Genomic DNA, 15,301 nt, shown 5'->3' with positions numbered 1-15,301 from the left:
TTGTTTGTTTTTAGAAGTTTACGTGTAATATGATCTGTCTTTAGCCCTTTTAGGGGAGGATTTTAAGAGGAAGCTTCGTTTTATTTCATTGTGATGATGGGGTTATTTTTGATGAATTAGGAAGCTAGAGTCTTCCTTTTCTGTCACATCAAGTGTCATGCCTGCACTGAATAATGTTCCTCTAGCAGAAATTACTAGTTTGTTGCTCTGATGGCCCAGTAGTTGGAAAGAAGAATCATTTCTTATTTCAAGGTATGGAGAACAGTTCTGTCGTTCATTTCTTGATCAAGAGGACCCAATTGAAAAAAAAAAGTCAGGGGAAAAAGATGAAATAACAGAAATTAATTGTACAGGTCTAGTCAGCGCACTTATATAATGCAGAGGCTGTTTCCTCTGCCCGGAAACTTGATGACTGGTTAACTCTCGCTCATCGTTCACTTCCCTGTTGAAGTGTTACTTTTGTAAGAAAGACCTTTCTTCTAAGTGACGTTACCCCATGATGGGGTGATTGCAGATCACAGTGTTTATTTGTCCTTCTTAATGCCTATCTGCTTTTCGAATTTCATGCAAATATTAAAAATAGTATACTCTGATTCTTTAATATCTGTTCCTCTTGCAGCAATGAGCTTCTTAAAGGCATAGTCCTCTGTCTGTTTTGTTCACCATTATGAACATAGAACCTGGTGGATATAGTAAGCACCAAGTAAAAATGTGTCCAGTGAATGAATGAATAAGAAAGCAGTTTGTACACTTGAAACTAATATGTTTTATGTCAGTTATACCTCGATTAAAAAACACTTTATAAACTGAATTCAGTATAAAAGTCATGGTTAATTGTATTAATAGCAGACACCTTTCTCCCTTTCGTCCTAATTTTTTCTCTGCATTTTAAAAAAATTCTTTATTTTGAGGTCTACTTGTCAGTTTTTTGCCAGTTCCAAATCTAAGATTTGATATTATTCATTCTTGCCTGTTTTTGAGATAAGAGATCACATTTTTCCATCAAAAATATTCCTATACCCACAGTGCTAATTCTGGGATTCCCATTTTTGTTCAATGTACGCTTATGACTTTGAAAGAAAAACATGACTGGTACTTGTGGATGATTTATTTGGGAAGCAAACAAGATTCCAGAGTAGCATTTAAATTCTGTTTCTTGTCATCCCCAAAGCCACTCCGGTAAGCTTCCATACCTCAGGCATGCTCCTCAAAAGTACACAAGTCCAAACACCTTGACAATATTGGCCCAGGAGAAGTTTTTCCTGGCCCTGTCTTACAGGAGGGGGAAAAAAAAAATCAAGAAATCCAGGTGTGCAAATTATTAATGAGATATTGAGAGTAAACTTAATCAGGATGTGAATAGGTCTTTGCTTTAAAAGCAACACACACACAAAAATCACCCAGTCCTTTTCCAACAGGACCTCAATGTGCCACTTTGGTGGGTGGAAATGGCAAATGGCCAAGTGGAAAATTTCACAGCCCTGCAAATGTCCAGTGCACTCAACACTGCAGAACAGCAGTCCGAGGGAGGGGTGTGGACCAAATCATCATGTTCCTGCACATGCCTCTCTCACCAGTTTTCATCTCCTTTTCCTGTTCACTTCCTGATCCAGGCCTTTACTTTTCTTCTCCCTGAGATTCTAGATGCCTCTGTTTCCAGTCCTCTGCTTCCCTTGACCCCCCGGTGAAAGAAGAAACATTTGGACGTTTGGGTGCCCTGGGGATGGTTGATATGGGTGCCTTGCCAAAGCTGGCTTTTATATTCTGGCTCCAAGCTCAGTAACAGGCTTCTGACTGCTAATAATCCTTTGTGTTTACGTGGCGCCTTTCTTCTCGGGAACTGTGAGTGCTTCGCCAGAGTGAGCTTACTGGTCTTCCCAGCCACCCAGTGAGGTATGAAAATGGCAGAAGGTGATCGCTCTAGCTCCCTCCTCCTTGCAAGAGAGCAAACTCAAGTAGCTTATTTTGAGGCTGTGTTGCAAGTGTGCATCTCAGCTGGGTTGCCATCTGAAGTCTCCCAGAATTGGCTTCAACTTGGGGTGGGGATGGGGGTGGGGGAGAGGCTTGGCCGCACTGTGCTGTCTCCTGGGACAAGAGCAAAAATACTGCATTTCCTTTTTAAGCAAAGCATACTGGAGAATGGTCTTTGGTGAATTATCCATCAGTCTAATTGATCGTGAACTTCGTTTGTTGAGACAACGGGGGATTTGATGATGTATTCACCTTTCTCTTTTTCTTTTGTTCTGTTCCTATGCTAGGTACTTCTCCCTTCCCTGTGAAAGGAAGAAAGAACACGCCTGGGCCCAGGAGCGCTCCAGCTTCTTCTGGGAAGTCTCCATGGTGAAGGACAGGTTGGGGCTACCTGTGAACCGTGCACAGTGAATGTTGTAAGTTAACAAGATTCGCTTCTGCAGCGACTTGCCTTGTAACGATTTGTGAATCATGGGATGCAGGAGTCAGGGTGCTGAAGTGGTATTAGCATTAGCTCTAGGTGATCCTCCAGTTAATTTCGTTTTTTTTTAAGGGGAGAGGTTCTGTTTTTGTTTACCATGAACTTGACTTTCTCTCAGCTTCTGTGGGGCACTGCTCATTATCTTCTTATGGATCAAGTGTGGAGACAGTGACTCTTTCAGTGTAGGAACGCCCTTTTCTCCTGGTGCGGTCACGCCCTTTCTCCTGGTGCGGTTAATAGTATCAGGTTCAGAGCAGCCTCTTTAAACTGGGCTCTGGCAGTTCTTTTAGGTTGTGGGTAGGAGGTAAACTCTTCCAGGCTAAGGTTTCCCAACCAGGATTTGCACCCTGCAATTATTTTATTTATGTGACGTTTTTGATTGGAATGAAATGTTTTTCTGGCTTTCAAAAATCTGAGGTATGCGAGTACAGTCAGCTGTTCGGTGCTTCTCTTGCTTAAAGTTCGCTGATTTATTGCTTTTTATCAGGCTACTGGGTTGGGATTTTGAGATTAGTAGTTTTTGTGTGTCAGCTGCTGGTCACCTTTCATGAGGAGGTTTAGGATCCAGTAATTGAAGGGAAGGCACGCTATAGGCTTCGAGAAGCTCGTCCAGCACAAAACTTACGGGTCTGCCCAGCTCTGCTGCTTTCTGGAGGTTTTACCTCATTGCTAGACTGTGTCATAAAAGAAAAAAAGTTTAGAAGAGTTTTGACCAGGAAAGAGTAAAACTACAGGAAACCCAGGCTGGCCTATCAACATATTACCTTGAAATTTTAGAAAATGAAGAGCCAACTTCGACTTGGTTTTTTTTTGTGTGTGTGTGTAAATGTATATTTTAAATATATAATATATATATAGACACAATATATATTGTGTGTATATGTATTATATATGCAAATATATGTTTATATATAATACACATATGTGTATGTATATGTGTGTGTATATATATATAAATAACTTTATATTAAGTTTTCAGCTTCTTAATAATTTGGTCAAGAAACTTTTCCAGGCATATACTACCATATGTTTCAGTTATGTGAGCTATTTTGAATGAGCAAAATGCAATAATATGAGGGCATATATCAGGGGAGAAGCATCGAAAAGAAAGATTTCCACTGAGCTTTTATTTCTTGGTTTTCTAAAAATTTGTATTAAATACGCATATTTCTCCATACTTCCTGAGGGTTAAATAGTCATATTAAAATAAGCTTATTGAACTCAGAATCTCCCAGTGCCTCAGAGTAAATGGATGTGGAAGATGCTGGTTTTTTCATGTGCTTTCATTTTGTACATATGATCACATTGGCTCTGGTAGAAAGTATACAGCTCCTGGAATTACTGACCTAAATTCTATTCCCGGTCCTATGGTCAAGTAAGTCTGCAACCTTGGGCAAGTCACTGACCCCCATGAAGTGTTGGTTTATGAGTCTGTATATTGCTCTATGCTGCTTGTTTACTGATGTCGCCATCTTGGTGTGGGCTCCCCAGAAGGAGCAGAGCCTCTTGCAACACACTTTAATCTTACTAAAAAACATCTCATATTCTAAAGGTTGCTACCACTCTTGAGGAATAATTTGTGGGTCCTGTTGGATCTGGGTGCTACAGTAGCAGTGTGCTTTTCTTGAAAGTATTTTCCCAGTCAGGCAGCTGGTAGAGTGCACTTCTGGTAATGTTTTTTAAAGCATTTTTATCCTAGGAAACAAGTGTCTTATGGAAAAGTGCTTTAGGTTTCAGGTTACATTTAAAAGAACACTGCAGTTACTATAATCAAGATAGCTTTTGTTTCGAATTTGGTGTGTTTTTTTTTTTTCTTTAAACCATAGCTTTGAACTGCTTATGTGATAACCGTCAGATCTCAAACATGAAGTGAGGTTTTAAAGACGTTCCAAGGTGTAAACCGTAAGATGCCACATGGCCAACTTGGAGTCATTTAAAAATCTTTCTTTAAATGGAGTGGGTTGAGAGAGAGGAAGAAAATGCTAGATTCTTTTGAACTCCTAGAAACTTTTTCTTCCAAATTGCGTTCACTTGGGGAGGTGGGGGAGGTTCCAGTTTTCTCAGTAACTTTTGAAATTAGTAACCTTTTGTAATCTTGGTGCATTTTTACAACACTGAATTCACAGTCTCCTCTTACTTTGGTGTCCTGGGTACCCCAAAGCTGTGCCATTTTAATCGGGAAGGCAGGAGATTTTCAAAGGATGTGTGCTTACACGTAGATGGGGTATGATAGTGGGTAGAAGAACATTTGAGTAATAGTCGTGGCAGCCGTTGGAATTAGTGGTGTCCATCCTCAGCAGCCCTTGCACACTGTGCCCTAAACTCACTACCCGTGTAGTTCTCCTCTGTTTGCCCCATTAACCACCTTTCAAATCTGCCACCATCTTTCTAGCAGATGGACTTTGGTCCTGAAAGTGTCTCAGATTGGCTGTGAGGTGCGGTATCTTATGCAGAGAGGAGTGGCAAGAAGACTGACCTAGGAGTCGGGAGACCTGGGTTTTACCCATGATGCTGCAGTTGCCTGTATAACCTGGGGCCCCCTAAAGCCCTGGGGACCCATTTTATCCTGAGTAACATGAGAAAGTTGAGTTTAGTGAGCTCTGGTCATTCTGGGTGTCTAACATTGCTTCAAGTATCAGCCTAGATGAGGCCGACTGGACCTTCGTTTTCTCGTTTGTCTTCTAAGCGTCAGTGATTTGGTACAACTTCAGTTTACAAGTGCTTTTGAAACATTGAGCACAGTCTTGTGGTTAAAAAAACAAAAAAAGAATTATTATGTCTGTCACCATCCCGTTACCCTTTACAGAGGACCCTCCCAGGGACCATGTGACAATGGAAAGGTGTTTGAGTGCTTTCTGAGAATAGAGTTTTAGTCACTTAAATTTAGGATCCATACTCGTTGGTCTTCTTGAAAATTAAAAATGAACCACTTTTGAAATTTAACTTCTTAAAAACAGTCCACCTCTGTACTCAAATATTAGTATATAGGTAAGGAGTCAGCGATCTGTAATTCTTTCCTAAGCGTCTCTTAAGCTTCCTTAAGTAGGTCTTCTCCATGTTGCCTCTTTAAAGCAGCCTTCCCTGGCCTATATGAAATAACACCCACCCCACCCCTCTCATCCTCTAGCCTACTTTATTTTTCTTTGAAGCACCTTACATATTATACATGCATTTGTTAATCAGCCGTCTCCTCAGTTAGACTGTAAGCTCCATGAAAGCAGGGATAATCATCATCATTATTCTTGGTGAATCCACGACACCTAAAATACTGTTTGTCCTGTAGTGGGCATGCAGTAAATATTTGTTGAGCGACTAAGCGCAGAATAAACACATGCCCAGGCTTCTCACGTGTGGGCCTCAGCCATTCAGAAAAGGACCACAAACATGGTTCTGATGAGAGCTGCTTCAATCTCATAGGAGTTTGGTCAGGTAGAGGCAGGCATGGAGAGACTAGTTCATTGTATTTTCCATAGAAGTAGATGTTAAATGTTTATGATGTGTATAAGTCAATGTGGGAAAGGAAACCATTTTTTTTTTTTAAAAAAAGGGTTTTATAGAACTATCAGTAGAGTTTGGGGATTTTCTGATGCTTGAATTCTACACTGTGTGTGTTTCCTCTCCTTTTCCATTTGAGTGTTTTGCTGTATGGGTTGTTTGTGAATGGCCTGCCCTGGCATTCTGTGGAGGGTTGGAGTGTTGCCTTATAATCCTATCACTTGATCACTGTTCATGTTGACATCTGTCTTCAAAGTGGCAGATGGACTCGGAGTGCCAAGGCTACCTAGAAACTCACCGTTTACTGAATAGCATCATTTTCATTTTCTTTTCTTTTGGTTGATACACACTTTGGAATTAAAAAAAAAAATAGTGCACCGGTACAAACCGAGTCCACTGAGCGTCCCTCTGGTGTGCAGGGAGAAGTTGACAAACACTTTTTTAGGGAGGCATCATCCTATGTGGCTTTTGAGGTTCACAGGGGTCAAGGTTTCTTGAATTTTCTGTGTTTATTGACCCGTTTTCAGAGTAACTGCTCTGAGAGCAGGAGTTACATTATTCCTATGAAGAAATGGAAAGACTCAAAGAAACACCTCTGTGCCTATTTAGACAGCATTATGCTGTCTTTATAAGCTTTGAAAAATGGGAGCTGAATTTCTAGTCTCCAGAGTGAGCGAATTACACATACACACTCTAATCAGAGCAATTGGGGAATTTCCCTGTGTGTCAATTTGTACCTTTTAGATTTGCCATCTGTGATGCCAGATTTTTTTTTATGATCTCTAGTGCTATCATAGAAAAAAAAAAAAACTTAAGTAGATAAGGGGATCAGAAGGAAAGGGGAGATTTTACTATTCGATAAATGAGGGGGGGGGAGTCTCATTTTTTTTAATTCTGGCTTGTAATGGCCCTGTCAATGGGCCTGCGTGTTATAAAGGCAAAGAGGCTCTCATATTTCATGCAGGTACTCTGGGTGTTCTTTGTGTAACCTCGAGTCTTCTGGAATTTTCTTTCACCCATGTCTTTCCCTTTCCCAGGCTTCCTCCAGTTGCTTCTTACCGACGGCGTCACTCATTCCCGGCCATTGCTGCCTTGCAGTTGGGTGGGGGGCCTTGCATGAGCTGCCACTTCTGAGAGTTGACGTCAGCCCTACTTGCTGAGTCTTGGCAGAGGGCAGCCCGTCGCAGGCACCCCCGTCCCCTCGTGTCGTCTTCCCCTCGTGCTCAGCCTGCTCCCCTCAGCATCTCGGAGGGAAAAAGGGATATACTTGGAACCTTCAGAAGGTGTGGAAGGACAAATGTTCTTGTACTTTCTACAATATCCGTGTCCTGTGGGGGAAGAGAAGGTGTCCACAGCCTGGTCAGACTGCTTTCTAACTGAGTAGTTGCCGTTACGTAAAAAGGTTTTATGTTCTATTTAAGTTTCGAACTCAATGAATCCTATGTGTGAAAAGGTGGCTGTGTGCCAAGATGTGCTCAGGTCTGTTAGGGATGCAGGGATGGGTAGTCTGCATTCACTGCTCGCTGGGATTTTCCTCTCTCCAGTCACTTTGGGAGGGGCAGAGTCGGGTGCTGCGAAAGGGATGATGAGTAAGATTATTCAGATTTGGGCTTTCAGGGAAGGGAGGCTTCACAGAGTGCTGAGCGTCTGAATTAGGTCTTGAAACAGAGGCTGGATTTCAACGCCGTGTGTCTGTGTGTGTGTGTGTGTATTGAGAAGGCGAGGGAGGGAGGGAGACATGATAAACCTAGTCTTTCCTTTTTTTTTTTTTTTTTTTTTGCGGTACGCGGGCCTCTCACTGCTGTGACCTCTCCCGTTGCGGAGCACAGGCTCCGGACGCGCAGGCTCAGCGGCCATGGCTCACGAACCCAGCCGCTCCGCAGCATGTGGGATCTTCCCGGACTGGGGCAGGAACCCACGTCCCCTACATCGGCAGGCAGACTCTCAACCACTGTGCCACCAGGGAAGCCCCCAACCTAGTCTTTTCTTTAACTGCTTTCATCTGGGTAGATGAGACCTCAGAGCCAGAAATGGCTTTCCATCAGGAATGATGAGCCGTGACCACTGACAAGGACATAGAGTGGGGACTTGGAGGACATGGGAACCATTCTTCTTTAGGGTCATTTTATATAAATATTTATAGGCAAAAGCTGAAGCAAGAACTTGGGCCACTTAAAGAAACGGTGCCTCCCCAACCCGTGTAAAATGTAGTGTTTTCAGCTGAACTTCGGACAGAAACCACACCCGAAACTAAAAATGTATTTCTCAAGTGGTGTTTCTTTGAAGCACTTGCTGTGGAAGAAGCGGTACACACAGAAAGAAGGAAGGGCGAGGATGACTGGGTGGGAGTGCTGCCCTGGAAGGGGAATCTTAAGCCACGGAAAATTCTTCCAGACAGAGATCAGAGATCGATCAGCTCTACCATCTTTGTTATAAAAAATATAAATGAATATGACTGTATAGAAATGACTGTAAATCTTTTCTCTCCAAGTATATCATATCATAGTATTTAAATTATTTTCATTGTTCCTCTAAAAGATTGTTGTTTCTCCTTTGCTTTCTTAGAGAAAAAGTAAGGCACAGATAGGAACTAAATGACATTTTGTCATAAAGCCAAAACAAAATCTGATAGCTATCAGCAAATAAATTGTTCTTTGGGACTAATGTATAAAGAGAAACAGATAATTTCATTCTTTTAATTTCCCACATTTTCACTTTTGTAAAATAATCATTTTTTTAAGACCAGAAAATCATTTAACCCCTCCTTTCCTCAACATATATTCACATTAAATTTCCAGTGCTTACTATGTAATAAATTCCAAGAGGGGGGACTCTTAGATTGAAAGAATTAACCCGTCTTCTCTATGTCCTGAGGATTATGTTAACCTTTTGCAGACACCTGAATAAGAATGTTACATGATTCAAAAAAGTCATTTTCTACAAGCATAAAATGCTTTTTAGGTGAGATAGGTTTCAAACAGCTAAGTTTACTATGTTGGGGGATTTTAGTGTTTCAACGTCAGTTTCCTTTTTTTAAAAAAAAATAAATTTATTTATTTTTGGCTGTGTTGGGTCTTCGTTGCTGTGCATGGGCTTTCTCTAGTTGCGGCGAGAGGGGGTACCCTTCCTAGTGGTGTGTGGGCTTCTCGCTGCGGTGGCTTCTCTTGTTGCGGAGCATGGGCTCTAGGTGCGCGGGCTTCAGTAGTTGTGGCATGTGGGCTCTGTAGTTATGGCTCGCGGGCTCTAGAGCACAGGCTCAGTAGTTGTGGCACATGGGCTTAGTTGCATCACAGCATGTGGGATCTTCCCGGACCAGGGCTCGAACCCGTGTCCCCTGCGTTGGCAGGCAGATTCTTAACCACTGTGCCACCAGGGAAGTCCAATGTCAGTTTTCTATTTGTGCTTCTGTTCTGAAACAACTTCCTTAAGTAGAATCCCCCAAAGTGGAAATGTTAATGGGATACAAACGGCAACCTCCTTCAGAATCTTTTTGTTTCCAAAACTCAAGTTCCTGTCATGCTCTTTGGACTCTTCACCAGCTTCTTCCACCTGTAAATCTTACTTCTTTCCCAGTACCTTTATCACACACGTCCTGTGAGCATCTCCCTTCCGGCCGCGACTGTCTAGCACTAGGACTTGTCCACAGTGCCAACAGAATTTGCTGCTTGGGACCCCTGCACGGGTACTGGGCTGTGCTACATCTTTCATTCTGTACATCAGCCATCCTTACAGACATTGGGACATCAATGTTTTGCATATCTGGAAATGAAAATGCTCTTGCTAAAATTGTTTTCTGAAAATTTCCATTAGGTTGCTCTTCATTTCATTTTTTTTTTTTTCCTGCAGTCTTTGCAGCTTGCATAGAACTGAAAAATTGTAATTTCTCCAGGGCTAAAATCCAAGACTTTGATAGGCAGTGTTAATGTCTGGGTCTCCTACAAGTTGCTATCCACTGTAAGCATTGTAAACCTTACCCTGCAGAACAAAGAGAACTGGATTGTTCCCTTCTCCTACCATGGCAAGCCCTAGTTTCTCAGTGTCTTTTGTCTTTTCTTCCTTGTTCTCCAAGAAGAGGGAGTATGAGGTTAGGATGCAGTTGTTCAGAACAGGGACAGCTATTGCCTGTGCAAACAGATTTTTTTCCCTTCCCTTTCTTTGGCAACCTCAGTTGTTCTACCTGTTTCTGGCTCTCCTGCTTCTGCTATGAAAAACCTCCCTCCCTCCACTTTCAGGAGACTAATAAATATATAAATGTCAGTTGGTTCCTGCATATCTACAAGCTCACATAATTCAGAATAGTCATTCAGCCTGTATCTTCAGTGAGTTTCTTACCCCTTCTCTGTCACCGCCACATCAAGTACAAGTGCAGATTAAAGGATAGTATGTCAAGGTGAGAGCTGTCCGCTGGGTAATGTTAGTCTGTCATTCCTTTAGTGGAGCAGATTAGCTGCCAATCGGTATCTTGTTGCTGTCATCAGAATTTACAGTCCAGGTTGCCCACTCTGCTGGCGATCTATTTCTGAGCCCCAGCAATGACGCCCGTTGTCCTAGCAACCTGCTGGCTAGCACTTCCCTAAAGGCAAGAAGAGGAGTGGCAGTGGAAGAAGGAGGCCTCCAGAGGGTCAGAAGGGAGGTGGCGGTCACCTTGCTCAAGGAGGATTTTCCATTTCCTTCATCTGGGCAGGCCTCCAGGAAGAGTATGTCAGTATCATGGGAGTGTCACTTACTAAGGATCGTGGACCACATGGTCTTTCTGGTGCAGATAGCATCCCATGGAGAGTAACAGACTGATGAATGGGTAGTCCAGGCAGAATGTGGGGACTGCCGGGCCAGGATGTTAGGTGATCTCAGAACATTAGATGGTATCAGTTTTTCTTGTGAATTGGGTTAATGTTCCCGTTGCTTATCAGCACTGGTGTTCAGAGTTGGGGACATGGGTAGATATTTGGGAGGCATCAGAGGTTAAGGGAGGAGGATAAAGGGGAACACCCCAGTCAATCTTGGCTCCTTTTCCTGTTGACAGGTGTGGCCTGAAAGCAGTTGAGTGTAACTGGAGTTCTCTGACTGGGCTCTAGTGATTATCGGCGTTCGCAGCATTGCAAAGGAACACCCCTTGTCCTCTTTAATTACTCTCCTCCGCCGTTGATGTCAAATTGACTTGGCATTAAATGACTTTTTCCCCCTCTTCTGATTTGGATCCAAAAGAACATAGAAGCCTTCTATCTTAAAGCCCCTAACTTAGTTGGCGTTGCCTAGATTAAGTCTAAAATTGGGCAGTCAACTGACCGTGGATATCTTGGGGACTTAACTCCATAGCCGTTTCATCAGAGAAGCCCCTAGCCAGTGCGTTTGACTGACATTTTTTCCTAGGGAGTGCCTCTGTCTCTCTTGGCATGGAGATGTCAGGACATTTTTCACAAAAAAAGGGTGCTGGGGAGCTAGAGAATCTGGTGAAAGGGACGTCCCCAGAACATTTGAAGCCCACCAATGACATAAAATATCATTAGTACCTTTCATTACTAAAAGAATTTTTGTATTTGCAGAGACATTTTAGTATTTGCTCCACAGAATGACCAGACCTAGCTGAGATAACAGCATGTACCTGTGTCTTCAGGCCGGGGAAGCCGGTTAGGGTGTAACCGAGCATTTCTAGTACATTCTGTATACTCAAGCAGCGATGTGCACTCCTATCTAGTACATTTTATATACTCAGCATATATTAATGCCCCTTTCATAACTAGAATAAGGATAGATAATGAATATCTGGAACTGGAACTAAGAGAAATAATACTTGGACAAAAAAGAAACTCCGAGGGAGTTGTTTGTACTTTCAGAGCATCCTGTGTTTCCAAGATGTTTCTTAAATAAATCAGTTTTGTTTGACAAGCACGTGGTGTGCCCAACAGGTCATTACGTTAAGTTGTTGAAACGGTTTAGACTGTGGAAGACATTGTGTGTTTCTAGAACGATAAATATCTCAGGTACATTTTGTTTTCATTTTTGTTTTTCTTGCGGTACGCGGGCCTCTCACTGTTGTGGCCTCTCCCATTGCGGAGCACAGGCTCCGGACGCGCAGGCTCAGCGGCCATGGCGCACGGGCCCAGCTGCTCCGCCGTCTGTGGGATCTTGCCGGACCGGGGCACGAACCCATGTCCCCTGCATCGGCAGGCGGACTCTCAACCGCTGCGCCAGCAGGGAAGCCCTCAGGTACATTTTGATATGGTGGAGAAGCAGAGTTGATTTTTTTTTGGAAAGGATCGTTATGTAACTCTTAATTCAATATTTAATGCTAAGTGTTCATTGTTCTTCATGGTACACAGGCAAGGAAATCAGTTCTGTCATATTGATATGAATAGTAGATACAGACCGTGAATTACATTAAAGTTGGAAGACTAAAGTCCTTCTCTAGGTTGGTTGCTTTTTTAAAAGAAATCTGGTAAAGCAGATCGTAGCCCAGTTAGGACTCATGAGTTTCATGCTTCCTACTGTTTTTTTTTCACAACCTATCTAGATATACAGTAATTGGAAGCACATCTAGAAGAGAAAGAACCTGTTATCTCTCCCCGTTGAATTTGTTGTTGTCAGTCACAGAGGTAGGTGTGAATCTAACTGTTAACAGCTAAGGAGACAGTGGGGGTTCCTTGGGCTTGGTCCAGTAACAGGAGCATCAGGCTAAGGATGGACGCCTGGGTTTTCTTCTCCTTCCCAGCCCTCTGAGACCATGGGCAAGCTCCTTTCTTTCTCAGTGCCTCTATTTCCATGTCTTCCGAAGGAAGGTAGTTCTTACTTTCATTTGCGAACATGAGATTTAAAGGTATTCGTCCAAATAAGGGCTTTTGGACACATCTGTGGGTTCAGATCCTAGACCTGCCACTCATTAGTTGTGTGTCCTTGGGGAAATTGACCCCCTTCTCTGAGTCTTATTTGCCTCGTCTGTAAAATAGGGCTGGTCATATCTATGCTGCAGGATTGTTGAGAGAATTAAATGAGATAATGTGAGTTAAATTTTAGCCCAGGGATTGCTCCCTAGTCACCGTGGCAGCTATAATGCTGTTAGGATAATAAATTTCACAAAACAAAATCTATCGTGATGTGTTGCTGAAATGAACAGGTGAACAGTTGCTACTCGCTAGTCTCTTTGTTGTAGAGATGTTTCCTCTGTAATGGGAATTGTCATGAACTGTCAGTGTCATTGCATCGCCAGCGAAGTCAGTTATGTATTGTCAAAGTCTTCTGCTTCTTTGACATATATGGTAGAGTAATTATGATGGTGAAGGTAGGAGCATTTGTCAGAATTATCCATGTGCATACTCTAAGGGGCCTTGGAATTTTAGGTGAATTTTTTCGTATTAGTCAAACTGAAAGGTACAGTGAGTTTGGAAGATACAATAGTCTCATCTGTAAAAAGAGTAGGGAGATTCCCAAAGGCTATTGATATGAGTGGAACTCTAAAAAAAAGAAAAACTATAATATTTTGATGTGGTTACCATGTCTAGGTGGTGATAGGTGAAAGTTACCTGGTCTAATTCTTTGAAATTAAAGATAGAGAAAACCAGAAGATAGAGGTATACATTCCTGTGTCTTCTTTCAGCAAGTATTTACCAGGTGTGTGCACTAGGGAAGGCATCCACCACAGCTAAAAAGAGCTTCCAGTCAGTGGGAAAAGAGATGAGAAAATAGGCAACTCCTTTACACTGTGGCCAGGGCTCTTTTAGTGGTACCCAGAGGATGCCATGGATGGAAACCAGTGTGGCATCTTCTGGCCTCAGAGAACTCTTCATTCCCAGACCTGAAGGACCGACAGGTGTTAACCTGGAAACAAGGTGGGTGTATCAGTTGGCATATATATGGAACAAGCCACCCCAGCGTTCAGTGGCTTTAAAACAACAAGCATGTATTACTTCTTATGATTCTGTGAGTCAGCTGGGTTATTCTAGGCTAGCCAGCTTGGCGTGACTGGTTGGTCCTCGATGGCCTCACTCGTATGTCCAGCTGTAAGGCTGGTTGGGAGAGGGACTGCTGGTCCCTGCCCCACGTGGTCTCTCATCCTCCAGGAGGCTAGTCTGAGCTTTCGTATTGCGATCTCAGGGCTCCCGGGAGCAGCAAGAGAAGATGAACTCCAGCACACAAGTGCTTTTTAACCTCTCCTTGCAGCATCTTTGCTAATTTCCCTGTGGCTAAAGCAAGTCACCCCGTAAGTCCAGATTCAAGGGATGGGGGAAATGCCAGCTTTAGTTGGTCACATGATGGACAGCGTGTGCCAAGCTCAGAGAGGAGAGAGAACATGACATGTTGGAAAAGTGCAAATAGTCCAGAGCCGCTAGAGCGGAGCAGGTGAGAAGTGTCAAGGGAGGGGCCAGATCACCAAGTGTCTTTTCAGAAAGCTCTGCGGAGGAGTTCGCATTGTATCTTGAAGACAGGAGAGAGTCCTTGAAAGATTTTAAGCAGGATGTTGACATCATCAATTCGTTATGTAAAAACTCGGTTAATGGCAAAGCCTAAAAGCATTTGTTAGCCTAGGCCATTCAGGAAGGTTTCCAAAGAGGCGTCCCGGGGATCACTGGAGAAAAGAGAAACACTACAACTGAGAGGTGGTTCCAGGTTGACATGGGCTTTCTAAACAGTGGAACCAGAAAAGAGGATGGTGAGCCTCCAAAGAAGGGCAGAGGCGCTCAGGTCATGCGCAGTGTCTATGTGAAGTCTGCCCGGAGGGCTCAGAACACATTAAGGGAGTCAGACCTTGCAGGCAACGTTTATTGCATCACTTCCTGGTGGGGTCCTGCCCGCTCCTGTGTACTGGGGTTTCTGAACAAATACCTACCGATGGGCTAATTGAAAGACCCTTAAAGAAAGTGTCTTTGGCTGACAGGTAATATTGCAACGCCACCGCAGCTGAAGACTCTTCTTTCCAACGGGTTTCCCTGTGACACCTCAAAATAGGCAGTGTGTTCCAGGGGCCCTCAGACCCTCTAAAAAAAAATCCTTCTTTACCCTCGGATGGGACCAGGGCTCACTTGTTAATTTCAAGAAGTGACCTTTTAACTGTGCTATTAAGTGTCACTCTTTAAAAATACTAAAATAGAAATGACTGTTTCATTTCACTAAATTCAACTCACTGAGACTGAGAACTTGTGGTTTTCACCTTTCCGTTTGGGACCCAGTTTGTTGTCACCGAAACTGCACGATATTGGGTGGGAGTTGGCAGGGTCCTTTTCAGGCTTTGGGGTTATAACTCCCACGTGCTAAGTGCTATCTTTTATAGATCCAAAAAAATGGGGGCAGGGGACACCTAAATGTGCATGAAGCAGATAATAATTTGCCTTGTTTTCTTTTAAATTTTCCAGTAAAAAATAG

At 43.1% G+C, this 15,301-nt stretch overlaps 1 protein-coding gene across 30 annotated transcripts in view; it reads left to right on the top strand.

Moving 5' to 3' along the window:
• The window catches only part of ATXN1 (ataxin 1), a 398,514-nt gene that overhangs the window by 244,632 nt on the left and 138,581 nt on the right, over positions 1-15,301 (top strand). For 29 of the 30 annotated variants that reach the window (XM_073810355.1, XM_033863859.2, XM_073810369.1 and 26 more), the window contains one exon: positions 2,259-2,387. The gene's annotated coding sequence lies outside the window, so the exon portion shown is untranslated. Of the gene's footprint in view, positions 1-1,643; positions 1,894-2,258; positions 2,388-15,301 lie in introns of those variants that run through there. The other variant, XM_019944939.3, reaches the window with a different exon arrangement.

This window comes from Tursiops truncatus, chromosome 10 (genome assembly GCF_011762595.2).
Source record: "Tursiops truncatus isolate mTurTru1 chromosome 10, mTurTru1.mat.Y, whole genome shotgun sequence".
Classification (NCBI taxonomy): domain Eukaryota; kingdom Metazoa; phylum Chordata; class Mammalia; order Artiodactyla; family Delphinidae; genus Tursiops; species Tursiops truncatus.
Note: the sequence above shows the minus strand (reverse complement) of the source record. Positions and strands in the feature narration are given on the sequence as shown.